General features: G+C 39.5%; 1 long non-coding RNA gene, 1 other non-coding gene and 2 pseudogenes across 2 annotated transcripts; 1 reads left to right on the forward strand and 3 right to left on the reverse strand.

Moving 5' to 3' along the window:
- The first annotated feature begins 275 nt into the window (after positions 1 to 275).
- On the forward strand, positions 276 to 5,324 carry LOC126957054 (uncharacterized). Its single transcript, XR_007726635.1, has 3 exons — positions 276 to 328; positions 4,534 to 4,654; positions 5,164 to 5,324. It is a non-coding gene; the product is annotated as an uncharacterized LOC126957054 (long non-coding RNA).
- Positions 5,325 to 5,803: 479 nt separating this feature from the next.
- On the reverse strand, positions 5,804 to 6,367 carry LOC126956131 (cation channel sperm-associated protein 2-like; annotated as a pseudogene).
- A 917-nt stretch (positions 6,368 to 7,284) lies between these two features.
- LOC126957055 (N-acylneuraminate-9-phosphatase-like) lies at positions 7,285 to 8,032 on the reverse strand (annotated as a pseudogene).
- Positions 8,033 to 10,163: 2,131 nt separating this feature from the next.
- On the reverse strand, positions 10,164 to 10,267 carry LOC126957709 (U6 spliceosomal RNA). Its single transcript, XR_007726889.1, has one exon. It is a non-coding gene; the product is annotated as a U6 spliceosomal RNA (small nuclear RNA).
- Positions 10,268 to 21,975: the final 11,708 nt, after the last annotated feature.

Consider the following 21,975-nt stretch of genomic DNA (forward strand, 5'->3'; position numbering starts at 1 on the left):
TAAACATAGTCTTTTCACTTAAGATTGCCATGTTACTTTAGACAAGCCATTTCATTTTTCAGAGACTGTCATTTTCTTCATCTATCAGATACAGGTAATAATACATATCTTATTTTTATCTTAAGGCTGTAGGGAAGTACAAAATTAAATAGTATTGGTAAAAGGACTTTACAAATTGCAAAGTTATAATTTCAGAAATAACACCAGGGCTTTGATATAGTACCATTTGCTACAGCATGGAATTCAACATAATGCTGCTCTCTTTCAGATTGAAAGGGGTATGCCAGTGGCAAGGCTATATCATATTCATCTCTGCAGGAATTTCTAGGTTGGTATGATGAAATTCAAAGGATATTTATTTTAGAATTCTGACTCATTTCTGTTAACTCATACATATACTATTTCAATGATTTACTTTTGTTTTGAGAATTACTAGATTTTCCCCTAATTCATTTGTTCTCCATTCCTTTCTCCACCAACTCCCACCCCCACAAATAGTAAACTAAAAACAGATGTTCTTCTTTTTCTTTTATGAGATAGGCTCTCACTCTATCACCCAGACTGGAGTGCAGTAGTGCAATCTTGGCTTATTGCAGGCTCGACCTCCTGGGCTCAAGCAATCCTCCTGCTGCAGCCTCCCGAGTAGCTGGTACCACAGGTGCGAGCCACCATGCCCAGCTAATTTTTTGGTTTTTGTAGAGACAGGGTTTTGCCGAGTTACCCAGGCTAGTCTCAAACTTCTGGCCTCAAGTGACCCTCCTCCCTCGCCTCCTAAAGTGCTGGGATTACAGGCAGGCGCCGCTGCACCCGGCTCTGAAAACAGATGTTTATAGAAGAACCAATGGTCATTTTTGTGTTCCAGATCTGTTAAAAGTTTACAGTACAATCAAAGGGATTTGAAAAGATCTCATGGAGCTATTCCAGCTTTAGTAAAGGCTATATATAGGAAAATGATGGCTCATTTTATTTGCTGCCCCTTCTGAAATCAGGCAAACAGTAGGTATTTGTAAGACACACTTGAATGCCTGTTTTTAAAAAAATCAAAATCACATGGAATAATACCACCATTTATTTAAAATCTTTGTTTTTATCTCTGACTTTTTCATAATATAGCCATGCTCTCTCTCTCATATATATATATGTATATACACATACCTATACACATATATGTGAATGTGTACTTGATACCTTGATGTGGTACTTTAAACATAGCACGAACAAAACAGAATTCTTGGTATCCCATTTTGCCACCCCTCTCCTCCAGACATGTTGATCACCCCAGTCTTCTCTATCTCATGTGATGATACCATTATCACTCAGTTACTCCAGTCCAAAATCTATGTTTCCCATGATTCTCTTTCATTTAGCCTATATGTTTAAACCATCAGCTAATCTCTTGACTTTAAAACATATTTAATCTGTGCATTTCTTTCCATCTGTTTTCATCCTATTACAAAGCAATATCTGTCTCTCTCTCTCTCCCCCTATACACACACACACACACACGCACACACACACACAAACTTTTTGCCATTTAAGAATAAGTTGCAGACATGCTACTTCATTATCCCAAAATACTTCAGTGTTTAATTCCCAAATACAAGGACATTCTGTTATACCGTGGGGGCTTGGTTCTATATACCACTGCCTTCTGTCAAATCTTTCACTAGTAACTTAAAATATCTGGTTCTTAGCTTCTTTAAGTATAAGGTTATACAAGATTATCACTGAGGAGCCCAGTGGTTCTAGAATTTCATAATTATATAAGGATGGTTTGTGTCCCCATATTTTAGTCTCAGACTGAATTCTAGCACCATTCTGAGGCTCTTTGTTAATAGTTAGGTTCACTACATGAAGGGCAGGTTGTTGGAAGACAGTTCTTAATTATAAGGTTCTTTCAGGCTACCATAGAAACTCACATACAGGGTTGTTGCTCTGGAGGAAGCAGATGAGCAAAAGTGCCTCTTTCTGCTCAAGGATCTTGACTCTGTGTATACTGATTATGGAACTTGAACATTAAAACCCAAAATCTACTAATAATTATTTTCCAACATTTTCTCTCAAGGCTTTAAGGATAAAAAGCAAAAGGCAACTGCCAGGATGCTTTTAAATGAAGTTATACTTCTGTCTACACTTCAATTCAAAACAGAATAATTCAAAAGGAGAGATAAATTCAGGGCTTATGACTTTTAGTTATTGGCTAGAATGAGGAGATAACAGATGACATGTTAGACCAAGGTGCTTCCTAGGGCTCAAAATTTCAAGAGGGGATGTTCCTCAAGGAATTCCAAGGTTGAGATTTTTATCTCCTTAGATAGTTTAACATACAGAACAATATCCATAAGCCTAGACTATTGATATCAGCTTTGGAATCCCTGATGAGAGGTAGTGTGAGTTGCCACAGACAAATAGGAGGCTATCTTCCATTACCTCTTTGTGGTGCCTTCCCATCTGTTGTCTTTGAGCTTTGCTTTTCTCTCACTCGCTCCTCATTTCTTACCCCTATTGACAAATGTTTTATTTAGCATTATAGATGTTACGGGAAGTCAGGGAGCCCGAACAGAGTGACTGGCTAAAGCCGCAGTGGAAGAACATAAATTGTGAAGATTTCATGGACATTTATTAGTTCCCCAAATTAATACTTCTATAATTTCTTACACCTGTCTTTACTGCAATCTCTGAACATAAATTGTGAAGATTTCATGGACACTTATCACTTCCCCAATCAATACCCTTGTGATTTCCTATGCCTGTCTTGACTTTAATCTCTTAATCCCGTCATCTTCGTAAGCTGAGGAGGATGAACGTCACCTCGGGACCCTGTGATGATTGCGTTAACTGCATAAATTGTTTGTAGAGCATGTGTGTTTGAACAATACTGGGCACCTTGAAAAAAGGAACAGGATAACAACAATGTTCAGGGAACAAGGGAGATGGCCTTGGACTCTGACTGCTGGTGAACCAGGCGGAACAGAGCCATATTTCTATTCTTTCAAAAGCAAATAGGAGAAATATCACTGAATTCTTTTTCTCAGCAAGGAATATCCCTGAGAAAGAGAATGAGCCCTGAGGGTAGGTCTATAGACGGCCCCCTCAAGGCGGCCACCTTTTACTGTCGAAGCCAAAGGGATGAAATAAGCCCTGGTCTCCTGTAGTGCTCCCAGGTCTATTAGGATGAGGAAATTCCTGCCTAATAAATTTTGGTCAGACAGGTTGCCTGCTCTCAAACCCTGTCTCCTGATAAGATGTTATCAATGACAATGTGTGCCCGAAACTTCATTAGCAATTTTAATTTCGCTCCATCTGGAGGTCCTGTGATCTCGCCCTACCTCCACTTGCTTTGTGATATTTTATTACCTTGTGAAGTATGTGATCTCTGTGATCCACACCCTATTCGTGCACTCCCTCTCCTTTTGAAAATTGCTAATAAAAACTTGCTGGTTTTACAGCTCGGGGAGCACCACGGAATCTGCCAACGCGTGATGTCTTCCCTGGACACCCAGCTTTAAAATTTCTCTCTTGCACTCTTTCCCTTTATTTCTCAAACCAGCCGAGACACTCAGGAAATAGAAAAGAATCCACAATAAATATCAGGGGTGGGGTTTTCCCCTGACAATAGATAATTATTTTATTATTATTCCAGTCTCCTAATGCCAAACATTTTCAGTAAATAATCTTCATTCTCATCCCTCTGGGTAATTACAAAAGTAAACTTCTTTAACATAGTTCTATCATAGCACAAGTGGGAGGAAGAAAGAGAAGGAGGAGATGGTTCTTCCTACTGGTCCTAAAAATGCTCTTGAGTGATAGCTATACAATCAAGGGTAATATTAAAACATTTAAGAATCAGTACCACTTAGTATTCATCTGACCAATTGTAGTGGATGCAAATAGCAGGGCTGGATTAGGGTTCTAGAGGCCTCCTTCTGTGCTAACCTTTCCTCTTTGGTGCTGGATCAAAAGTAGGAAAAGTGGGGCTCCAGGCAGGAGATACTGCAAATCAGGTTTTTGGTCACATCTGTGCACATTCGTTGATTATCAGGTCTGTGTTCAATGGTCTCAAGATGTAACTTCTCCAAATCTTTTCTTCCTCCATATCAGCAACCACTTCCAAGTTAAAGATATATCTGCTCTTTATGGGTGGGAGTGTAGTAGCAGATTTTTAAAAAAATCTTTAAAAAAAAATTTACTGAAAATACAGATGGGATCTTGCTGTGTTGCCCAGTCTCATCTTGAACTCCTGGGCTCAAGCGATCATCCCACTTTGGTCTCCCAAAGTGCTGGGATTATAAACATGAGCCATGGTGCCTGGTTTAGTAGTAGATTTTATTAGGTGTTTTAAAATTTTGTTTACATTGGTCTTGGATACAAATGTTTTATGGTTTTATTAATCAAATAAACATTTTTTGTTTATGCTTTTGTTGCACTGCCTTTATGGTTATAAAGACCTTTCCTATAGAGATATCAAACAAATACTAAGGTATATTTTTTCTGAATTTACAAAATATGATATCTTTTTTTTTTTTTTTTCAGATGAAGTCTCACTCTGTTGCCAGGCTGGACTGCAGTGGCATGATCTGGGCTCACTGCAACCTCCACCTCCCAGGTTCAACTCATTCTTCTGCCTCAGCCTTCTGAGTATCTTGGACTACAGGTGTGTGCCACCATGCCCAGCTCATGTTTTGTATTTTTAGTAGAGATGGGGTTTCACCACGTTGGCCAGGATGACCTCGAACTGCAGACCTCGTGATCCACCCACCTCAACCTCCCATGCTTGGCCTGGTAGTATCATTTTTAAATTCAACTTTTTCTCTGTGACCTGCTTTTTTTTTTTTTAATGTCATGTTTAGTTCTAATTTGCTTTTTATCCAAAGATTCCATTTTCCCAACATCATACTTTTATTTCACTGTTTTAAAATTTTTTAATTTTAAGGAATCTTAGTCTAAAACAAAAAAAATTAATAAAATCATAGGTTTATTTCAATATTTGAAAATATCTTCAGTAACATTCCACTCAGCAGGTAGATAACCACAAAGTTTTTGCCTAAGGAAGGGTGCAAATGGAATTTAACATTGTCTTACTGTACTATGTAGAATACAAACTGTGAAGACAAGGAAATTAAAAAATTCCATTTTTTTTCTCCTACATCATTTTTGCTGAAGAACTGCTCACTTAACATCCTAGGAACAATCTTGTTGAGATTTGTCACCACTATGTAAAAGGGATGAACCTTTATCCTAAGCATAATGAATGTGACACTGCCTACATCCATCCTGTGGGACAGCTAAAAGAATGAGCCCCAGCATCACACATGCCAACCAGTCTACCAGAGCAATCATCCATATAACTATGGAATTTCCAATTCTGGAAATGGCTCATAGCAAAACTGAATTTTCTATTCTGTTCATCATATGGGTGAAACCACTGTCAGTAGAGAACAGAAGGGGGGCCGCATGGTTAGGCTGCACCAAAGACATTTTGCTTTTATGAATACGCTGAAGAAAAAAAGACCTTTGGTGCCATGTGGCTTGCACTTCTCTCCAGCAAGACAGCCTAGCTCCCTCAACCCCATTGTGTGTCTAGGAAAAGATAGTAAAAACATTTCCTTGAGAGGTAAAGACTACAAGGAAGCTACAAGCTCACTGTGCACAGGTGAGAAAGAAGGACCATCTGTAGATTATTTTTCTATCTGAACAGACATTTATGTTTTGAATTCTTTATTTCCAACAATTCCCTTCATTATCTTTTGCTGGGCCCAAGGATATTGAAGCCATCCATCGCTTTACTTGTCTTCCAAGTTCATCAGTGCCTGCACAACATGGTAACAACAAAGTTAAAGACATTCCACTCTTCCAGAAAAGGGACAAGCTGGATAGCCACATAAGAAGGATCACCAGGATGAAAATAAACAAGATAACCAAGTTACCACCTCCAAGGTCAGCTTCAATGGCCACAGTTAGGTATTTGCGGATTCCAGCAATTCTATTTCAACTATCAATACGATCGTATTCAAAAAGATGAGGAAGATGATGAAGTTTGTGAAGAGAGGACACCCAAGGACCCATCCGATCCACAAAGAAAGAGGTGACCTCTGACTGCAGCGCACATGAAGCCTGCTCAACAGCCTCTGCGCATGTGAAATCTGTCGTATACGTTGAGCCTTTACAGAGAAGCACACTAGCTGGTGTTGATTTCCCAACATAAGTTTCTTCTGGCGGGAAGGATCAAGTAACTCCCTGATAGCGTGCCACGGCACAGCTTGACTCAAGCCTTGCAAATGCTAGATGAGAAAGTATCGATGAGACATGAACCAATGGCGTCAACTAGGGGCAGCTGCATCTGCCCTTCTTGGTGATAACTGGCCATGTCTGCTCAGCCCAGGTTCTCTTCGTCCACTCAGTGCTAACTTCACGCTTCCGCCTCCAGCTCTGGCGCCCCCTGAGCCCCGCTTCCCACACGCAGGATGAGCTCAGAGCCGGCCCCCAGCCTCACTGCACCCCATTCCCAGCCCCAGCCCTATCCCAGGATTGGGCCCAGCCACGCTCAGGTGAGCCGCCTCACTCCGCCCAGCCGACCATGTGTAGATTTTAAGTTTTTTTTTTTTTCTTTTTCTTTTTTTTTTTTTTTTAACTGGAGAAATCTATCACACACCCGAAAAAAAAAATTGTGTCCTCCTCTAAAAAAAAAAAAAAGGTCATGACAAAAAATCAGATTCATAATAGAAAAGGAAGTATACCTCCAAAGTAGGCAAAATTATGTTTTATGTTTTAAAAACTTGCAAAATAATTTCATGATGAAATACCTTGATTTGCATGTGACTTAGAACTTATTTCATATTAACCAGATTCAGTTGCTGTGATAAATCTATTATGTGTTTTAGAAAATCTATTTTTTTAAAATATGTATTTTTAAGCCAGAAGATAAACTTGGCATTTGTGCATCCATGTGTAAGCTAGCCTGCTTGGTATCATGCAGCCAAGATACTAAAAGATTAATAAAATTATTTTAAAAATCTCTTACAGACTAACAAATAATATATTTCCTCAAATTTTCTGGGCTATACTACTTTCTATTAATGCAATCTGAATTTTCAGATATAAATACCAGTCAATGGTTGTTTGTTAAAACTTAAAAGCAATAGGGTTGGGAGGACCTTTGCAATATTCATCATTAAATCATAAGTACAGTTATTCTGGACCATAGTAAGTGGAATGCCCTAACATTTCTTAGTTCAAACTCTGCAAATTGATTCTAAAGTTTATAATCATGCCCTTTTATGTGCTTTAACTGGACGTACTGACTTTGTGGTGTATACTTTGTAAGAGAGCAGGTAACTCCAGCACAGAAGAAACCATGTAATGCAGAACTGGGGAAGACTTCAGTGGCACTGTTCTATTTTTATTGATCCAGACCATTGCTTTCAATCCTGCACTGAGGCCTCCTTGGACGTCGGTTTCTAATGTGTTACTGACTGTCACACAGTCCCCAGGTTGTACTTTGAGAAGACTGCAGCAGTAATAAAATATGGATGGTGCTGGCTTCTCTCTCTACTCTCCACCTCCAATAGTGTGGAAATACGACTGACAGGCACAAGCCTCAATCTTCTCTCTCTGGGTCTGTCTGTCCCCATTCCTTCATAAAAGTAGGCGGGCCTCCTTTCGAAGTTCGGAGAGCATGACTTTGATATTTTCTGCTAGTGTCATAAGCTGTAAACATGTAGATTTCCCAAGGAAGTGACATTCTTCAGTTAATTTTCTATTGGCGGCACCATCTTTTGTTTCCTGGATTGCTTCTTCCCAATTGAAGTCCTTAGATCAGTAATGCATGTACTGTAAGGATGAAAACATTCCTTCCTGAGTTCAACTTGAATTTTATCACAGATGATTTCAGCCTTTTCTTAGAATTATATTTTGGTTGTAAGAACTTTAACACCTCCGACAGGTCTCTCCTGCTTGCCCCGGCCATGTCGATGAGCATGTTGTCTAGGTCAAAGAAAGAGGCCAGCATGTGGCTCATCCTCGTAGCCCCCATGGCTCCTGTCACCCTTGCACATGTGAAGCGGGCATCCCGGCAATGTCATACTTTTAATAATATGTGATTTTTTTTCATTGATGGGTATTAAATTTTTTTAAATCATGTTTTAGGTTGTTCTGTGTACTGTAATAAATTCTCTTCAAGAGTTATCTATTTTTTTCAATTGATTAGTCTTAATTACCATATCTTTATATGCCTATCTGGGAAAGAATAAAATGCCCTCTAGAATTGTGCAACATGGAAGCCTTGTCTAGAAGAAACTGACAGTGTTGAATTTTACCTAAGTTCTGTGCTCCTGGAAAAGAGCAAAGATGGAGAAATCCCCCACCCTTTTGTGTTTCAGAAAGGCCTTGCTGAAAAGAAGCACCTTTTCCCATATAATTTAGATAAAACTCATGTATACTGCCTTGTTCACCTATGACAAGGCCAGAAACAGACTCCAAATTCCCACTCTTTGCCTCATAAATGATTAACTAAACTTGTTTGTACTAATGATCAGTGGGAACAAAATGCTTGTTAATCACACTTTGGTTAAGTTATTCTGTCTATTCCCCAGGTCCTTGAACCTTGGCCCATCCTCAGTCTGAGTCAGCATGTAACCCCTCTTCAACAGCAGCTCTGGAGAGAAGGCTGACTTCAGGGGAAAACATTCTTTAACCCCATTCTCTTATCCCACTTGCCCACATCCAAATCTTTCTAATCTAGTTTACTCCTCTCTGTAAGAGAAAACCTCTTTTCAGCTAACTCTTGAGAAGCTTGCAGGTATTATGGTCAAATAGTTCCTATTATTGCAATAGCTCTCCTTCTCCTATTGAAAGAGACCCTTTTCCAACAAAGTGTGTCCTTACTAAATCTGGATTTGCTTTTCATTTGACAGGACCCACTCGTTACCTTTTATAAAATTTTTTTCTTTCCTATTCTCAAATAAGAAAAAATTATTTTGCCATCTCTGGCCCCCACCTGATTTAGGTTTTTAAAAAACTTTTTGGAGGTATAACTTACATACATACAAATGTATGTGTAACTTGCATATATTTAAAAGGTAAAATTTGGCGATATTTGACAGATGTATAACCCCTGTGAAACTTGTATTACACAATGTATGGAACATTTCTGTCATCTCTGTTTTCTGGAGCCACTTTGCATATAACCCCACTTCTGCCCTTGGCTCTATGCAACCACTGATCTGTTCTCTGTCAGTATATGCTAGTTTGCATTGTCTAGAACTTTTTATGTGTGGAATTATATGGTGTGTGTCTGGCTTCTTTCACTCAGCACAACTATTTTGAGATTCAACAATATTGTTGCAGTTATTAGTAGTTAATTCCTCTTTTGTTATTGGGTATTATTCCAGTTGTATAGATACACCATATTCTTTATCCACTGATCTACTGATGAATATTTCTGACTTTTCCCCCAGTTTTAAGATGGCTATAAGCTGAATGTTTGTGTCTTCCCAAGATTCATATGTTGAAAACTAATCCCCAATGTGACGGTGTTTGGAGTGGGGGCCTTTGGGAGATGATAGGTCATATGGTTGTTGGGAGGTGAGACCTTTGGAGATCATAGGTCATATGGCTGGAGGCCTCATGAATAGGATTACTGTCCTTATAAAAAAGGCTTCAGAGAGTTCCTCTGCCTCTTCTGTTGTGTGAAGAAACAATGAAAAGATGGCCATCTGTCTATGAACCAGGAAGTGGGACCTCACCAAAAACTGAATCTGCCTGTGGCTTAATCTTAGACTTCCCATCCTCCAAAACTGTGAGGAATAAATTTCTGCAGTATATGGTATTTTTATTGTAGCAGCCCCCACTGAGAGGGATATTGCAAATAAAATTACTATGAACATTTAATTACAAGTGTTTGTGTGAACATGTATTTTCATTTCTTTTGAAGAGGAGTAAAAGGGCTGGGTCCAAAGGTAGGTATGTATTTGAATCCTAAGAAACTGCCATAGTACTATCATTTTACATTTTCACCAGCAGTGAATAAACCCCTTTTAGGATTGAATTAACATTATATAGTTTGGGAAGAAACAACGTGGTAGTGATATTCAGTTTTCTATAGAGGCAAATGCTATACACTTTTAGTTATTAAAAATGTTCACATCACTTAGTGAAGTTGGTTTTTCTTTTTTTTTAATTTTTAATTCCTTCATGTCATCCTTGTGCAGGGGCCATGTTAATCTCTGTATCATTCCAATTTTAGTATATGTGCTGCTGAAGCGAGCACACTCTGAAGTTTTATGTCTTTTCATCCCATAGGTCTTATTAATTTCCTATTAGGATTAGTCCTAAGTATTTCATGTTTCTATTATGGAAGATAATTTTTGTTTTATTTATTTATTTTTTTATTATTTTTTTTGAGACGGAGTCTCGCTCTGTCGCCCAGGCTGGAGTGCAGTGGCAGGATCTCAGCTCACTGCAAGCTCCGCCTCCCGGGTTCACGCCATTCTCCTGCCTCAGCCTCCCGAGTAGCTGGGACTACAGGCGCCCACCACCGCGCCCGGCTAGTTTTTTGTACTTTTTAGTAGAGACGGGGTTTCACCGTGTTAGCCAGGATGGTCTCGATCTCCTGACCTCGTGATCCACCCGTCTCGGCCTCCCAAAGTGCTGGGATTACAGGCTTGAGCCACCGCGCCCGGCTAATTTTTGTTTTAGTTTATGTTTTAACTGCCTACAATTATCTTTTTTAAAACTATAAATATTTTTCAGATTGGTTTTAGATTTGCAGAAAAATTGTGAAGATAGTACCGAAAGTTACTACATATCCAGTATCCAGTTTCTCTATTATAAACATCTTAAGTTAGTCTTGTACATTTATCATAATTTATGAGCCAATATTAATACATTATTGTTAACTAAAATCCATACTTTATTCAGTTGTCCTTTGTTTTTACCTAATGTCCTCTTTCTGTTCCAGGATTCCATCCAAGGTACCACATTATATTTGCTAATCATGTGTTCTTTGGCTTCTCTTGTTTGTGATGGTTTCTCAGACTTTTGTTTTGCTTTGTTCTTAATAACCTTGACAGTTTTGAGCAGTAGTGATAAGATAATTTATAGAATACCCCACAATTGGGATTTGTCTGGTGTTTTTCTCATAATTAGACTGGGGTTATGGGTTTTGGAAGTAAGACCACAGAGACCAATTGCCATTTTCATCACATGGTACAAGGCCACACACTACCATCATGACTTATAGTGCTCATGTTGACCATGAGTTAGTGTTTGTCAAATTTTTCCACTGAAAAATTACTCTCTTCCCACCCCCTTTCCATTCTGTATTCTTTGGAAGAAAGTTACCATGCACAGACCACTCTTAGGGAGTGAGGAATTATGTTCCCCCTCCTTGAGAATGGAGTACCTACATAAATTACTTGGGATTCTTCTGCATGGGAGGTTTGTTTTTCCTCCCACAATTATTTATTCAATTATTTATTTATATCACTATAAACTCATGGGTTTTCATTTTACACATTGGGTTATAATCCAATATTTCCTTTTTCTTTTTCTTTGAGACAGGGTCTTGCTCAGACCGGAGTACACTGGTGCAATCATGGCTCCCTGCAGCCTCAACCTCCTGGGCTCAAGCAATCCCCCCACCTCAGCCTCCCAAGTAGCTGGGACTACAGGTGCATGCTATTATACCCAGCTATTTTTTTAAATTTTTTGTAGAGACAAGGTCTCACTATGTTTCCCAGGCTGGTCTGGAACACAGGCTCAAGCAATTCTCCTACCTTGGTTTCCCAAAGTGCTGGCATGAGCCACTGTGCCCAGACTCAGTATTTATTAAGCTATTTTGTGGCTCAAATTGTTCCAGCATTGGTCACTGGGAGCTCTTTCCATTGGCTTCTCTGTCCCTTTGATGTACCTCCATCATTATGCTTACGAATTATTTAAAATTATGTTTATTTTTATACTTTCTTACTTTCTGGCACTACAAGATTCTCAAGCCTTATCTTGTTTATTTCCTGTCCCCTTTTTAGAATTGACCATTTCTCCAAAGAACCCTTGTTCCTTTAATTAAGCAGCATTAAATATAAACTAATATATTTCAGTATATTAGAAACCAAGATCTGAGCTAGGCATGGTGGCTCATGCCTGTACTCCCAGCACTTTGGTAGGCTGAGGCAGAAGGATCACTTGAATCCAGGAATTTAAGGCTGCAGTGAGCCGTCATCATGACACTGTACTCCAGCCTGGGTGATAGAGTGAGACTCTGCCTCAAAAATAAAATAAAATAAAATAAAATAAATAACTAAATAGCTTTCCATGTTTCCAAGACAGTTTTAATCACATTTAATCCTTTAATGTTTGAAATTATGCATTTGCAGAATTACTTGAGCCTAGAGTATACTGGAGGCAGTTCTTTGACACATTTTTCATGGTATTGGTCTATTCAGGGCTTCTGTTTTGTTCCTGTGTCAAGTTTTGAAGCTAAAATTTCCAGAAAATCATGAGGAGAGCCAGAATTCTTGAAAAATTGAGTTAATATAAAGTATAGGAAATGAAAGTAGCTCAGTGCCTTCTCAGCAGTTCTTCTTTGTACTCAATACTACTAACTTCTAGAACTATTTGTGTCTATTCAGTGCTTTTAAGGAGACAGACAAGTTCCTTGGCATTGGACATCTTTGTTAATGATTCCAATTTATAAATTCTGAAAGTTACTATTGTGTGACCGTGACCAAGGTACTTAATCTCTCTCTTTTTTTTTTTTTTTTGAGATGAAGTCTTGCTCTGTCGCTCAGGCTGGAGTGCAGTGGCAAGATCTCGGCTCACTGCAACCTCCACCTTCCAGGTTCAAGCAATTATCCTGCCTCAGCCTCCTGAGTAGCTGGGATTACAGGTGCCTGCCATCACACCCGGATAATTTTTGTAGTTTTAGTAAGACTGGGTTTTGCCATGTTGGCCAGGCTGGTCTCAAACTCCTGGCCTCTAGTGGTCCTCCTGCCTTGGCCTCCCAAAGTGCTGGGATTACGGGTGTGAGCCACTGTGCCTGGTGTTACTTAACCTCTCTGTTCTTTAGTCTTTTTCTTTGTAGAGGTAAACATAATATTTACCTTATAGGGTTAATCCTGAGATTATGAGATAGTCTTAGGATTACATGTAAAGTGGTTAGTATAGTGCCTGACAAATGGAGAGTTTTTTTGTTTTTTGTTTTTTTTGGAGACGGAGTCTCGCTCTGTCACCCAGGCTGGAGTGCAGTGGCATGATCTCGGCTCACTGCAAGCTCTGCCGCCTGGGCTCACGCCATTCTCCTGCCTCAGCCTCCCGCGTAGCTAGGACTACAGGTGCCCGCCACTATACCCGGCTAATTTTTGTATTTTTTTTAGTAGAGACGGGGTTTCACCATGTTAGCCAAGATGGTCTCGATCTCCTGACCTCGTGATTCACCCGCCTCGGCCTCCCAAAGTGCTGGGATTACAGGCATGAGCCACTGTGTCCGGCGAAAGTTTTCAATAAATGTTCTTCTTGCTAAGACTTACTGAACTATTAATTAAATTATATTTTTCTAGACTAATTAAACAATTATATCTGCCAAGGCCTTTGTAGCTATTTAGACATTCTAGTTTTAATCATTTTGCATCATATTTTTCCAGTTCAATTACTTACTGCCTCAGTTCAACATCTTGTAGAATTTAGGACTACAAAAGGGGAGGAAAAACAAAGGAAAGAAGAATGGTTGTTGTAATGAATTACTGCTGTGTTGAAAATGTCCCCCAAATTGGATTGTGGTACATTAAAAAACAGTAGCAATATGTAATCTAACAAAAACAAAGAGCCATCAATTTAAAAAATGGAAGAGAGAAATGTAAGTTATATTGTTTTCATATGATAAAAACCTCATCACTTTAGGTAACTTGCAATGGTTCTCAACTTTGGTGGTCATCTGGATTACCTAAGGAGTGACAAATTCTGTTTCATTAGGTTTGAGGTAGAACCTAGAACTTTATGAACAGTTATGAATGCTCTAGAGAAACCTTCAAACACCTCAAAGATGGAGAACAATCTGTGGAGTAGAAAACTCAGTAGGTTTGAAGTCAGGAGGCTTGAATTTTCTACCTGGTCATTTTCCTCTCTGAGTTTTAGCTTTCTCATCCGTAGAAGTAAAATCTTAGATTACATCAGTGGTTTCCAATTCAAGCTACAAGACAGATTTCCTAGGAGTACTGATGCCTGCAAGTTTCCCCCATACCAGGTTCTAATTTAATTGGCCTGGGGGTTCCTCAAGTGATTCCAATGTGAGCCAGGCTAGAGGATTACTGTGCTACGCAATCTTTAAATTCCATTCTTGTTTGAGAATTAGATGATTCTAGTAATGGAGTTAATTTGTATTTCATTCAGATAGTTAAGTTAAATTCCCAGTCATCAGAATTTGGTTTTAAAATTTTAATTATTTAACTCCCAGTAGGAATATTTAATTCAAAATATAAAATTGGCTGGGTGTGGTGACTCATGCCTGTAATCCCAGCACTTTGGGAGGCCAAGGCAGGCAGATAACTTGAGGTCAGGAGTTCGAGACCAACCCGGCCAACATGATGAAACCCTGTCTCTACTAAAAATACAAAAATTAGCTGGGCATGGTGGTGTGCACCTATAGTCCCAGCTACTCAGGAGGCTGAGGCAGGAGAATGGCTTGACCGCAGGGGAAATCAAGCCACTGCACTCCAGCCTAGGTGACAGAGTGAGACTCTGCCTAAAAAAATATATATATATAAAAATTTATATTATATATAATATATAAATTTATATAATATATAATATATAAATTTATATAATATATAATATATATTTACATAATATTATATATATCCTGTTATAAAACTGATTGGTGAAACAAACAAATCCAAGCAAATAAAGTGCTTTAAAAAATAATCCCTGTATTCACCAAGATAGAGAAAGAAAAAAAAAAAAAAAAAAAAAAAATCCTTTGCTGGGTGCAGCAGTCGGTGCCTATAATTCCCACTAATCAGGAGGTAGAAAGATTGCTTGAGGCCAGGAGTTCTAGTTCAGCCTAGGAAACATTCATCTAAAAAAAATTCCTGCAGGCAGAAAACTAAGATTATTTTAAGATTATATATTCTATGTATGGATAAGAAATAATATAGTGGGTCTTCACATGTGAAAAGAAGAAGTAATAAATATCCAATTTAATTAACCTAGAATTTTAAGAAAATATAAAAGCAACACTGCACAGCCAAAAAATACAAAAATTAGAACAGATCCCTGAGGAAAATCAGGCAGAAAAAGACATTTTTATAGATAGCTAGTGTCAGGAAACTTAAAGAAACAAAAAGACAAGAATTATACCAATGGTATAACTAATGAAGAAATGGTTCAGGACATATTGGTGACAATTTGGGTGAAAGGGTGAAAGGCATGAAGCTGTGAAGGAAGTCCCTGCCCTGAGAAAAACTATCTCAACCTGGAGGTTGACAGAAAGAAGGACATCTCTCTATCAGCAACAAAGTCACTTAAGAATAATTTATATATAAAAATAATCACGATAGGTATATGTGAGGACCTTGCATTAAATATTAGCATCGCTGGACTCACTACTAATTCACATTAAAAAATTAGAAATATGACTGGGCATGGTGGCTCATGGCTGTAATCCCAGCACTTTGGGAGGCTGAGGCAGGCAGATCACCTGAGGTCAGGAGTTCAAGACTAGCTTGGACAGCATGGTGAAACTCTGTCTCTACTAAAAATACAAAAATCAGCCAGGTATGGTGGCACACACCTGTAATCCCAGCTACTTGGGAGGCTGAGGGAGGAGAATGGCTTGAACCTGGGAGGCAGAGGTTACAGTGAGCTGAGATCATGCCACTGCATTTCCCGCCTGGGTGACAGAGCAAGGCTCCATCTCAAAAAAGAAAAAAAAAAAAAAAAAGAAATATATTATTAAGGAAAGGTCAGCAAGTAAACCAAATAATGGAATTAATAGAAACTATCTTCTACTTACATAACTTGGTATTAATCAGACCATTGTTAGATTTTGATGTCTAGTTAATGTTCCATATTCTTCTTCTAAAAGTAGTATTTACATGTCATTGTGTACAATATTTGTAAGATATAAGAAAACCACACCCAGACCTTTAATCTCAGTATCTTGACAGAAATATTGATTGTTTTGGTATATGTATTTCCATTTTTTTCATACGTAGTTTGTATGAATTTGCAAGCAGGAGTTCCGGTGAGCAAATTTATGGTGGGTAGAATTTTGAGCCCTGTGATCTTTGTCCTCTGGTATAAAACCTTGTGAATATGCTACTTCACAGCAAAAGGGAATTAGGTTTGCTAACCATTTGATTTTAACATACGGAGACTATCCTGGATTATCTGGGTAGAAACGGAAGTGGAAAAGGAAGGCAGAGAGTTGGTTAGAAAGATGTGATGGAGGCCGGGCGCGGTGGCTCAAGCCTGTAATCCCAGCACTTTGGGAGGCCGAGACGGGCGGATCACGAGGTCAGGAGATCGAGACCATCCTGGCTAACGCAGTGAAACCCCGTCTCTACTAAAAAATACAAAAAATAGCCGGGCGCGGTTGTGGGCGCCTGTAGTCCCAGCTACTCGGGAGGCTGAGGCAGGAGAATGGCGTAAACCCGGGAGGCGGAGCTTGCAGTGAGCTGAGATGCGGCCACTGCACTCCAGCCCGGGCGACAGCGCGAGACTCCCTCTCAAAAAAAAAAAAAAAAAAAAAAAAAAAAAAAAAAAAAAAAAAAAAAAAGAAAGAAAGATGTGATGGAAAAAGGGGCAGGAGAGATTCCGAACATGGGAAGGACTCAACCTGCCCCTGCTGGCTTCACAGATGGAGGATGGGGGGCCATGAGCCAGAGAACGTGGGTTACCTCTAGAAGCTGAGACTAGCCTTTAGCTGACAGTCACCAAGAAAATAACCACCACAGGGAACTGAATTCTGCCAACACCTAAATAAGCAAGAAAATAGATTATCCCTTAGAGCCTCCAAGGGAATCCAGCCTGCCAATATCTAGATTTTAGTCCTGTGGGATGTATGTCAGATTTCTGACATACAGAATTGTAAGATAAATAATGTATGTATATGTAGGAGGGGGTGGAGGAAAAAAGTATCTGTTAAAAAGCCACTAAATTGACTACTCTGCCTATGGAGTAGCCATTCTTTATTCCTTTACTTTCCTAGTAAACTTGCTTTCACTTTACTCTATGAATTTGCCTCAAACTCTTCTTTGTGTGAGGTCCAAGAACTCTCTCTTGGGGTCTGGATCAGGACCCCTTTCCAGTAACATCTTCCTGATGAACCCCAAAGAGGAGACCCTGGACTCAAAGGAAACAGACTGCAGCACCGGATTGGCTGACTTTGGGTGAGTGGTGGGGTAACTGGGTAAAGGATAGGATTGGGTTAGAGGCCCAACTTAGGGGAGTTAGAGTCTCTCCTAAGACAGAGTGGGTTAAAAGCCCCTCTTAATAAAAGGCAAGGATGCTTGACCAAACTTGGAGTCAAGGCTGAACTTAGGAAGGTTAGACTCCTTCCTAAGATTTATGGGGTTAGAGGCCACCCTCTTAGTAAAGTCCCTTTTGGTTAAAAATAGATTTGGTATTATGGGAAGTTAACCACTATTCTCTTCGGATTAATCTGCCTTGCATTCTTTGCTGAAGGCTATGGGTGACAGGGTTAGTCATGTACAGGACCGTGGGGCATGGGGAGCTTTTTCCTCCCCAAAGTGAGAAACTTTAGAGCTGATGGGGCTGCTGGAAAAGATCCCTCTTCAACTGACAAGTGGCTGCCTGAATTTTTGATTCAGTGTCACTGCATTGGGTGGGTCTTTCTCTGGCCTCCCTGGGTGCCTTGCCTTCCCCACCCTGTCTCAGGCAATGCTTTTCTCCCTTTCCTTTCCCTTTCTTTTCTGTTACTCAGGACAAACATCTTGCCCAGAGACCACACATTGAAAAATGTCCTTGGGAGCCTGACCTTGTAACCATGTGGCAGTACTTTTGCTTGGTCTCCCCCTTCCAGGGAACAGGAATTTTGGGGTTCATGTCATAGTTAGCTCTAAAAGTTGTCTTGAGCAGTTAAAACCCATTGCAAGCACAAAATTGGCTGCTTTAGGCTCCTTCTGGGAAAAAGCATCAGAAACTGCCCAGTGCTATAGTTTAGCGGTTAAGGCTTTATCTTTTCTTAATGGTGGCCGAGGTTCAGGGTTCAATTCCCGGCTTAGGGAATGAGTCCTTTCTGGTTTGTCCGTGTGACCTTCACTATTTGTTGATTCTCTTCCCCTCTACTAACTGTCTCGAATTTTCCTTTCTCTGAGCACAAAAATATTGGCTGTTTGGCCTGGCTAAAGTCATGTAATAAGAGACTTAAAAAGATTTTTTAAAGAGCACTATGGTTAAAAATCAGCTTATTTAAAAGTGGATATTCAAGCTTTAACAGCCTGGGACTCCTTGGGAAAAACAGAGGAGGCACCACAGACACTGTTTTGGGAAAAACCTCTGTTGTCCTCATGAAATCCCTGGAATTGAAAGCAGATAAATCCTTCTCAAAATCTAAAGCTCTGTTCTATTTTGCATTGCCTTATCTCATGGTTTTGACTTTTGGGGGAAGCAGAAATTACTTCGCACTATGAGAGAGCTTTGGTGTATAATAACCAGATAGGAAATGTACTTCTGGGGCTGGCTAATGGCGGTTATGGGGAGATAGCTCTTTGCGTGTTTGGATTAGAGAAACATGCCTTTAGCTACCTAAAAGAAATGAAAATGTCCCTACACCCTACTGAGAGATAAGGCTCTCATGAAAGATGGGCTAATCACAGAATGGGCTGATTGGTTTTGTATTGCTTTGCAATGAAATGCATGGCAAAAATCACTGCACTTATTCCATAGCATTTCTCTTTCTTTGGGATACAAGATCTGGTAAAAAAGGAGACCCTTAATTCTGAGAGATGTTTTGCCTTTCAGCTGTGCCTGCTTATCAGGCCATAGAAACTTCATGTTTTCCTGGCCCTGTTCCTCCCGAGGGCTCCACCCTGGAGTCAGTAATTAAAAAACTGGCAAATGAAAAATCTTAAAATTACTGGATCTTCTTCTGTCTATATTTATATGTGATGTGTGTGTGATGTTTATTTATTTATCTTTTTTTCCCCTGAGATGGAGTCTTGCTCTGTCACCCAGGCTGGAGTGCAGTGGCATGATCTCGGCTTACTGCAACTTCCACCTCCTGGGTTCACGCCATTCTCCTGCCTCAGCCTCCTGAGTAGCTAGGATTACAAGCGCCCACCACCATACCTGGCTAATTTTTGTATTTTTAGTAGAGACGGAGTTTCCCCATGTTGGCTAGGCTGGTCTCAAACTCCCGACCTCATGATCCACCTGTCTAAGCCTCCCAAAGTGCTGGGATTACAGGCATGAGCCACCGTGCCTGGCTGTGTATGTGATGTTTACATATGAAAGAGCTTTATTTGTTTTAAAAATAATACATGCTTAACTCAAATATTTTGTCAGAAAAGTAAAAACTGTAATGCCTTTTAGTTCACATGACTTTACAAATCTTGGAAATAAAAACAGCTTTACATGCAAGATGTGTAAGGAAAGTGAAATGTGTTTTTTTTTTTTTTAATAAATTTATTTATTATTATTATACTTTAAGTTGTAGGGTACATGTGCATAACGTGCAGGTTTGTTACATATGTATACTTGTGCCTTGTTGGTGTGCTGCACCCATCAACTCGTCATTTACATCAGGTATAACTCCCAATGCAATCCCTCCCCTCTCCCCCCCCCCCCCCATGATAGGCCCCGGTGTGTGATGTTCCCCTTCCTGAGTCCAAGTGATCTCATTGTTCAGTTCCCACCTATGAGTGAGAACATGCGGTGTTTGGTTTTCTGTTCTTGTGATAGTTTGCTAAGAATGATGGTTTCCAGCTGCATCCATGTCCCTACAAAGGACACAAACTCATCCTTTTTTATGGCTGCATAGTATTCCATGGTGTATATGTGCCACATTTTCTTAATCCAATCTGTCACTGATGGACATTTGGGTTGATTCCAAGTCTTTGCTATTGTGAATAGTGCCGAAATAAACATACGTGTGCATGTGTCTTTATAGCAGCATAATTTATAATCCTTTGGGTATATACCCAGTAATGGGATGGCTGGGTCATATGGTACATCTAGTTCTAGATCCTTGAGGAATCGCCATACTGTTTTCCATAATGGTTGAACTAGTTTACAATCCCACCAACAGTGTAAAAGTGTTCCTATTTCTCCACATCCTCTCCAGCACCTGTTGTTTCCTGACTTTTTAATGATCGCCATTCTAACTGGTGTGAGATGGTATCTCATTGTGGTTTTGATTTGCATTTCTCTGATGGCCAGTGATGATGAGCATTTTTTCATGTGTCTGTTGGCTGTATGAATGTCTTCTTTTGAGAAATGTCTGTTCATATCCTTTGCCCACTTTTTGATGGGGTTGTTTGTTTTTTTCTTGTAAATTTGATTGAGTTCTTTGTAGGTTCTGGATATTAGCCCTTTGTCAGATGAGTAGATTGCAAAAATTTTCTCCCATTCTGTAGGTTGCCTGTTCACTCTGATGGTAGTTTCTTTTGCTGTGCAGAAGCTCTTTAGTTTAATTAGATCCCATTTGTCAATTTTGGCTTTTGCTGCTGTTGCTTTTGGTGTTTTAGACATGAAGTCTTTGCCCATGCCTATGTCCTGAATGGTACTACCTAGGTTTTCCTCTAGGATTTTTATGGTATTAGGTCTAACATTTAAGTCTCTAATCCATCTTGAATTAATTTTCGTATAAGGAGTAAGGAAAGGATCCAGTTTCAGCTTTCTACTTATGGCTAGCCAATTTTCCCAGCATCATTTATTAAATAGGAAATCCTTTCCCCATTTCTTGTTTTTGTCAGGTTTGTCAAAGATCAGATGGCTGTAGATGTGTGGTATTATTTCTGAGGACTCTGTTCTGTTCCATTGGTCTATATCTCTGTTTTGGTACCAGAACCATGCTGTTTTGGTTACTGTAGCCTTGTAGTATAGTTTGAAGTCAGGTAGCGTGATGCCTCCAGCTTTGTTCTTTTGACTTAGGATTGTCTTGGAGATGCGGGCTCTTTTTTGGTTCCATATGAACTTTACAGCAGTTTTTTTCCCAATTCTGTGAAAAAACTCATTGGTAGCTTGATGGGGATGGCATTGAATCTATAAATTACCTTGGGCAGTATGGCCATTTTCACGATATTGATTCTTCCTATCCATGAGCATGGTATGTTCTTCCATTTGTTTGTGTCCTCTTTGATTTCACTGAGCAGTGGTTTGTAGTTCTCCTTGAAGAGGTCCTTTACATCCCTTGTAAGTTGGATTCCTAGGTATTTTATTCTCTTTGAAGCAATTGTGAATGGAAGTTCATTCCTGATTTGGCTCTCTGTTTGTCTGTTACTGGTGTATAAGAATGCTTGTGATTTTTGCACATTAATTTTGTATCCTGAGACTTTGCTGAAGTTGCTTATCAGCTTAAGGAGATTTTGGGCTGAGACAATGGGGTTTTCTAAATATACAATCATGTCATCTGCAAACAGGGACAATTTGACTTCTTCTTTACCTAACTGAATACCCTTGACTTCTTTCTCTTGCCTAATTGCCCTAGCCAGAACTTCCAACACTATGTTGAATAGGAGTGGTGAGAGAGGGCATCCCTGTCTTGTGCCAGTTTTCAAAGGGAATTTTTCCAGTTTTTGCCCATTCAGTATGATATTGGCTGTGGGTTTGTCATAAATAGCTCTTATTATTTTGAGGTACGTTCCATCAATACCGAATTTATTGAGCGTTTTTAGCATGAAGGGCTGTTGAATTTTGTCAAAAGCCTTTTCTGCATCTATTGAGATAATCATGTGGTTCTTGTCTTTGGTTCTGTTTATATGCTGGATTATGTTTATTGATTTGTGAATGTTGAACCAGCCT

The sequence above is a fragment of the Macaca thibetana genome, chromosome 6 (genome assembly GCF_024542745.1).
Source record: "Macaca thibetana thibetana isolate TM-01 chromosome 6, ASM2454274v1, whole genome shotgun sequence".
In the NCBI taxonomy this organism is placed as follows: domain Eukaryota; kingdom Metazoa; phylum Chordata; class Mammalia; order Primates; family Cercopithecidae; genus Macaca; species Macaca thibetana.